The following is an 8,076-nucleotide window of genomic DNA, read 5'->3' on the forward strand; positions in this document are numbered from 1 at the left end:
ATCACTAAACATTTTCTCGAATCTTTCAATTAATTCCTCCTCAGGATTGACCTGGGATTTAGGAATTGTTGTTATCGGGCGATTTTTAGCACCGGTCTTGACAAAAGACTTTGACAGATGTGGGACTGGTTTTGGAAGAACCCATGCTTGGTGTTTCAGCTTCCTAGCCCTTATCACGTCATTGGCAGTGGGTATGAACCCCAAACCGAATGTTCCCCAGTTCTCGGGGAGAGATACTGGTTGTATAATTCCTTGCAAAAATAAACCTAGACCTTTGCCGGGTATAAAGCCATTCTTTAACATTTCATAAGCTACCATGACTGATGCAGAGGATATCTTTGGATTTGGAAGGTATTTCCCCTCTGGAAATTTCTCTATCGACACTGTGTCGGTCACTTGGTATACCCATGGTCCCTGGTCATTTTCTGTTCCCTCGACCGGTACAATGGTACTGCTGTGAGCATTTAAACTTTCTTCTCCATGCACGACTACTTCTTGATGATCCCATTCAAACTTGACAGCCTGATGTAGTGTTGACGGGACTTCTTTAGCAGCATGGATCCATGGTCGACCCAACAACAAGTTGTAAGAAACAGTTATGTCCAACACTTGGAATTCCATTGTGAATTCAACTGGCCCTATAGTTAGTTCCAACACTATGTCGCCAAAAGAATCTCTGCTTCCACCGTCAAACCCTCGTACGCAGATACTATTCTTCTGGATCCTTTCCTCTTTAATTTTTAATTTGCTTAAAGTGGAGAGAGGGCATATGTTTGCACTTGACCCATTGTCAACCAATACCCGGGTTACTACGGAGTTTTCACATTTCACGGTGAGGTAAAGAGCTTTGTTGTGCTCGGTACCTTCCACAGGTAATTCATCATTAGCAAATGTAATTCTTTTTGTCTCAAAGATTCTGTTGGCTATTTTTCCCAAATGATTTACAAAGATCTTTTCAGGAACATGAGCCTCATTCAGGATTTTCATCAAAGCCAGACGGTGCTCCTCTGAATGGATCAGTAATGACAACAATGAAATTTGAGCGGGGGTCTTCTTTAATTGATCCACAACAGAATAATCATGGAGTTTCATTTTTCTTAAAAACTCCTCCGCCTCTTCTTCCGTCACAGCTCTCTTTGTTGGCGTTGGATTATTTTTAGTTTTTCTTAACTCTTCGGGAGTAAAACATCTTCCCGAACGAGTCAAGACTTGCACCTCACACACTTCTTCCTTGATTTCTTTTCCCTTGTACATTACAGTCACCCGTTCATAGTTCCATGGGATGGCTTTGTTATTGATGACCGGTAGCTGGATTACAGGTGCAATAATAACCCGATATGTACGGGCTCCTTCCACGAATACAATGGGTTTGTTAGCAACCCCTGGTACTATCACTTTCGGCCTTTCTTGTTTTGCGGCAACTTTGCTCGATGATCCCTCCTCGATTATCATAGATGGTCCATCACCATTTCTGTTCTGCTTAGGTACCGGCTTCTCTTCTGTTAACTGCTTCTCTGATTTAGCTTCATGAGACTTGATCATCATGACAGTTTGTGACGGCTTCTTTGTCTCCCCATCAGCTTGTATGATTTCTATCATATTAGCCTCTTGATGGGCTGGCATTGGATTTCTATTGATATTTGGGGCTTCGGGGGTTTGAACCTCGATTTTATTAGTATCAATCAGCTCTTGTATTGCATTTTTCAAATGCTAGCATTTCTCCATATCATGGCCTGGTGCACCGGAGCAATATTCACAGCTAATGGTGTAATCCAGATTCTTTGGAAGAGGATTGGGTAGCTTGGATTGTATTGGTCTCAGCATGTCTAGTTGTCTCAGCCTGTGGAACAGACTAGTGTAAGACTCTCCCAATGGAGTGTAAGTTTTCTTTTTCTGTTCCCTTTCTCCCCTGAATGCTGGCCTAGGCCTGAAACCTGGTCCGGGATAGGCTCGTGGGTAAGTATTTGGTGTGACAGGAGCACGCCAATTGGTGTGAACAGGTGGCTGATTGTATGCTTGAGCATGGTTAATGGAAAAATGAGGCTCTGAAGGGTGATAGTAGTGTTGGGATGAATCATGGTGGTAAGCTGATTGGCGAGGTCGTTGTTGATTATAGTAAAGCGGTGAACCTCTGGGTCCCGGCCAAATTCCTGAATCAACTACTGCTGCTTCCTCCCTCTTCTTTCTTCCGATTCCTCCTACCCCGCCTTGAATAGCTTGAGTAGTTGCCTTAATTGCTGAATAGCTCATGATTTTATTTGTCTTGAGGCCTTCTTCCACCATACCTCCCATCTTCACTACTTCGTTGAATGATTTCCCAACCGCTGAAACCAAATGGGCATAGTAAGTCGGTTCCAAGGCTTGGAGGAAGTAGTCTACCATTTCGCTCTCCTTCATAGGAGGATCCACTCTTGCTGCCTGTTCTCTCCACCGAAAACCATACTCTCTGAAACTTTCATTGTGTTTCTTCTCAAATTTTGTCAAAGATAATCGATCTGGGATGATTTCCATATTGTATTGGAAATGGTATGCGAATGCCTGTGCCAGGTCATCCCAGGTGTACCATCTCCCATGGTCCTGGCGTGTATACCACTCCAAAGCTGATCCGCTTAAACTTTGACTGAAGTAAGCCATCAATAATTCATCCTTTCCCCCAGCTCCTCGCATCTTGCTACAGAAACCCCTTAAGTGAGCTACTGGGTCGCCGTGCCCGCTGTATAGGTCAAATTTGGGCATCTTGAAACCAACTGGCAATTGTACATTGGGGAATAAGCATAAATCTTTGTATGCTACACTGACTTGCCCGCCTAATCCTTGCATGTCTCTGAACGATTGTTCTAGACTCTTGACCTTCCTGAACATCTCTTCTTGTTCAACATTTTTAACTGGCTTGTCAATTTCGGTTGGGAGATCAAAACGAGGAGTAGTTGAATGAATTTCGGAAGCTTTGAGGGTGGGTTCCGGGGGGAAATATTGGTTGTCCTGGGCCTGGAATGTAGGCTCACTGGGAGATTTGTGGAATGTAGCAAGGGGAGGTGCTACGAAAACATGAGTCATAGGTGGAGGAAAATATGGAACGGGTTTCGGAGGTGGAGACTGCGGTGTCTGAGAGGTGGTGCCTCGGTAGTGCTGGTAAATGGGGAAGTTTGGGGATAATTCAGTGGTAATATTATCCTTAGTTTGGGTCATTGATGGAGCAGGGTTATTTGGGTAAGATGGGGGTAACTTTCCTGTAGACCAGGCTTGGTACATCTCAGCCATTTGCTGCTTGAGCCTAAACATCTCTTCTTTCATTTTTCCGACATCCATCTCCTCTATCTCCATACCTGTGTCAACATCTGGGATAGACATACTTTCGGGTATTGGTCCTTTTGATCTTGTGTGATAGTGATAATATGCCAGTATACTCTTTAGAGAAACTAACTGCTTGAATTCTGAAAATGAACAAACTTGTTAGTTTTGAGAGTTTAACACATATATAATCACACGTTGAGATGCAATGCTCCTAGACAAATAATCCCTTTCTATTATGCATTTGCTCGACTGCTTGTGTCGTCCCAGCTTTCTTGAAATTTTTATTGTTATTCACTTTTATTTATTATATATATCTTTTATCGTGGTGGTCGAATTTTAGAGATTGCCTACGTATCATGCCTTACATGAATCAGACCTTGCGTAGTTCGGACTAAAGGCAATCACTTTTATTCATTACACAAAGATGGAATTACAATTGAAAACTTTAAGAAAATGGCTTGAAACACACACATTTAAATCAAAATAAAAGATACAATTCTTAACATCTCACAACGTGCCCCACTTTCCACTTGTGTTGTATATTATTAGACTATTTGTTCAATGTGGAGCTTGACCTGGATGTCCTCCCAGCGTACGATACATCCTTTCCAATTCCAATGCTAGATGACGGGCAAAAGTGGGTGCATGTTCTGTAAACCTTTCATAGTCCATTCCCTGACAGTTTACGTAACTCTGAGAAGTGTAGACTGCCAAGTCGTGGATTTGTGCCCTGAAATCTTGGAGACGTTGGTCTTGGTTTTGCAATTGCTGCTGACGAGTGGTGGCTATATCTCTGACACGATTTTCCCGATCTAGAGCTGATTCTAATAGAGCTCGGAGTCTGGCCGGCTCTAATCTTGCTTGTGCTCTTTCCCTATCGAGGTCTGCTTGTTGGTGTTCTCTGTTGCATCTTCTTGCCTCTTCTAGTTGTGCACGAAGCTGGTTTTCTGATTGCATCCAATAGTCTTTTTCCTTCTTAAATTGTGCCTTGTCTTTTTCGGATTGCCTATCTTGGCGTTCCTTGTTAGATCTGGCTTCTTCGTTTAATTGTTGGATCCTTTATTTTGCTTTTCTCAATGCCCTTTCGTTTTCCACAAGAATGGAATCATAATCTTGCATTCTTTCAAAGAGATTGGCGATGGTTTTTTGATCCTTCCAGCTCATCTTTGGCGTTTCAGAAACTCTTTTCATTTTTTGGAATCGGGCATGAAGACTTTCATTCTCACAAGCTAGACTCTTCTTCTCGCCTTCGGCTTCTTGTGCTTGCAGATCTTTCTCCAAACTGAGGCTTCTTAGATTTTCTTTTAGGGCATGGATAGTTGCTTTGTACCCTTTTTCCTTTTCTCCCCAGATCAACCGCTCTTGGATTTTATCATTGAAGTTTTGAACATGGGGTCTTTTTGTTGGCCTTCTTAGCTCAGGCTCTGGTACATCATCCACGCGAGACCGTTTTTCAAACCACCTTGCATATCCAGGATTTATCTCACCCTTTGTAGCTTCTGGGACTTGAGTATCACTTTTCAAGTATCGGCACCCATTCCACATCTGCTGAAGTAGAGCCTCGGGAATAGTGGCTTCTGGGTGTAATTCGATTACTTGCACACTCAAATCTTCATCATCAGGAACTATTTAATATCTCCCTAATTGCCTTAGGACTCTCAGTGGTGCATACGGCTGAATGCTTCTCAATCCCAATAGTAGTAGATAACTATTTGAGGTTGACATGTGTATTACTTCCCTCATCGGGAGCCATCCCAGAGTCCATTCAATTTGATTTGCCGTTAAAGTCTTTAGATGAGATACCCATGCTTCTATCCCTTCTGGAGCCTGATAATTTTTTGTTCTTTCCTCATAGCTCTCGATGCAATTATCATTGTTTGACCCATACTGTATGATCTTGGGCTGTTGTTGGAGATGTTCCATCACCCACATTTGCAACAAAATTTTGCATCCTTCGAAGACTTTTGCTCCTGATTTACATAAAGTCAAAGCCCGATAAATATCTGATAGAATGATGGGGATAAGGGTGTGATTTTCTTTGGTGGTGAGGATTTGCACAATTTTTGCGGTGCGAATATCAATTGTTCGCTCTTTGTTTGGAAAGACCATGACTCCTAGAAAAGCCACCATGAAAGCAAAGCGACGGTGAATCTGCCAAGTGTCTTTGTTTTGCTTATTGGTAATGCCTTTCTCATGAATTTCGAACCCATCTGACTTTCCGAACCTTGAATACAAAAAGTTGAAGAAACAACATCCATTGATGACATTGCTTTTCCTGATTTGACTGCTGATGTTCAGAAGACCGAAGAATCGATGTACCGAAGGAGCTTTTGTGAATATCAAGCTTTGATTTCTTAGACTTCCGTCAAAACCAGCATATCCAGCTATCTCCTCTAATGTAGGAGTAAGCTCGAAGTCAGAGAAACGAAAGACATTGTGAGCAGGGTCCCAAAAAGTTACTAACGCTGCAATCAGATCATCACGGGGTTTAACTTTCATAATGTCCGTGAGATTTCCCAAATGCTTGACGACCCATTTTTGACCATCTTCGCCTAAATCATACCACCACATTTGAAGTTAAAATAGAAATTCTTCTGTACTCGTGGATGAGGGGCTTTGTGTGGTGCTCATTTTGTATCTGAAATTTAATTTTAATAAAGTCAAAATTCATTTTGAAAATTTATATAAAAAAAATCATTTTCGAAATTTTTTTATTTATTAAATACCTTTATTTCAAGATTTAAAACTATTTTCTTTTTTTGAAATTTTTTTTTTAAAAAAACAACCCATTTTATTCTTCTCTTCTCACCATGATTTCATTTAAGCTGGTCAACAAGCATGTTCGAGGCAAATGAATGCACAAGTAGCAAGTAGGATGCATCATGATGGTCTTTTTATTTCGGGTTCACCTATCCTAGACAGACCCAACCCCTGTGTTGAGTCTCCAAGGCCAAATGTACATGATGCAAATATACGTTCCTACTAGGGATCCGGTACATGGCTGAGTTATTCTAAGTGAAAAACCTGAGGTTGATTGTTCTAAACCTGGCTTACCCAAACGGACAGTTTGAGCCGAAGCGGGGGCAACGTACCGGGAGCACGAAAGTCTGCCCGGCCTAGTTACTTGTCCCAACTCCGTCTTATTTGGTATGACTTTAACAGAAAGGTGGGTCACACGCACGTGTACACCATAAATTCAGAAGACTCAGAAAGAAGGGGGTTTCGTAGCAGTTGTATGTATTCACAATTCAAATAATATTAAAGCGGTAAAAAGCAACATTTAGCATATTAGCATATAAACAGTTGAAAATCATATAGTAAATAAAGCCAATTAACACAGATATTTTAAGCTCGAATTCTTTAAACCCTGAACCAATGGTTCTGGGTTACAGTAACACTTTTTTCCCCAGTAGAGTCGCCAGAGCTGTCGCACCTCCTTTTTACCGCGCCCGCGAGGGTGCGTGGGAGTTTTCTCCAATTGAAGGACAGTCGAAACGGGATTTATTTAATTATTTCAGAGTCGCCACCTGGGAATTTTAAGGCGTCCCAAGTCACCTGTTTTAATCCCTGAATCGAGGAGAATATTGACTCTGTTTATTATTCTGCGAACCAAAATCCTGAGTAAGGAATTCTGTTAATCCGGAAGAAGGTGTTAGGCATTTCCGAATTCCGTGGTTCTAGCACGGTCGCTTAACTGTTTTTATTATTGGCTTAATTATCTTGACTTTTACTAAATGCGTCCTTATTGCATGATTTTTACTACCGCTTTTATTTATACTGCTTGTGATTAAAGGCCCTTTTTTGAATCGAATCACGCGTACGTATATTCGTGTTATAAATTAAAAAAATGCGGAATTGTGTCACGCGCACGTGTACACGATAATCTTGATAATATATTTATTAAAAAAAACAATGATTTTTCAAAATTGTGTCGAATCAAGAATATTCGTCTTTCTTAAATAGTGAACCGCACATCTCGGGTTTTATGAAATAAATTTAATATTTTTCAAAGAAATTCGTTTTTTATTAAATATTCACTCGAAATTTCGCGTACGCATAATCCGAATTTTTGCTTTTAAAAATATAATCAGGGTGCGCGAACGCATCCCTGATTGCGTAAAATCTTTGTTAATAATATTATGGATTTTCCACAAAATTGTTTATTATATCTATACATTTTGTTTTTATGAAATTCCTGTAAAATTCATATTTTAGGGAATGCCTTTAAATTCTTAAAAGAATTCACGATTTATTAAATATTGCCCGTTGACTATAATTTCCGAGTATTAATTATGTTCATCCCAAGACTATTCAAATTCAAAGTAAAATAAGAACATGATTAAAAAAATTAATACTATTCTTCGCAAATACAACATATACATACACCAAAGGATGAATGCCATATGAAACTCACAAAAATAATTTATGAAGGAAAGAAGTATTTTTTTTTGAACAGTTTTTATTTATCTTAAATAATGCGAATTCTACTTTTATTTACCATTGATATAAAGTGTTGCGATTTGTTCTTATACGTCTCATCTCATGTACTTGTTTTTAATCTAATAGGCGAAATTATTATTTTTTATTAAATTGTTTACGATGGCAGATAAGCACCAAATTGCTAAGAAAGGGAATTATTATGCAAATCGATTAATAATATTGCCTTACATGCAACATAGTTGAACGTTTGAAACATCCATAGCATTTTAACATCGTAATGAGCTATTCAACTCAACTCACTATCCATTAATGGTTCTATATATACCTGCTATCTTATAAATG

Source organism: Nicotiana tabacum, chromosome 20 (assembly GCF_000715075.1).
Source record: "Nicotiana tabacum cultivar K326 chromosome 20, ASM71507v2, whole genome shotgun sequence".
In the NCBI taxonomy this organism is placed as follows: domain Eukaryota; kingdom Viridiplantae; phylum Streptophyta; class Magnoliopsida; order Solanales; family Solanaceae; genus Nicotiana; species Nicotiana tabacum.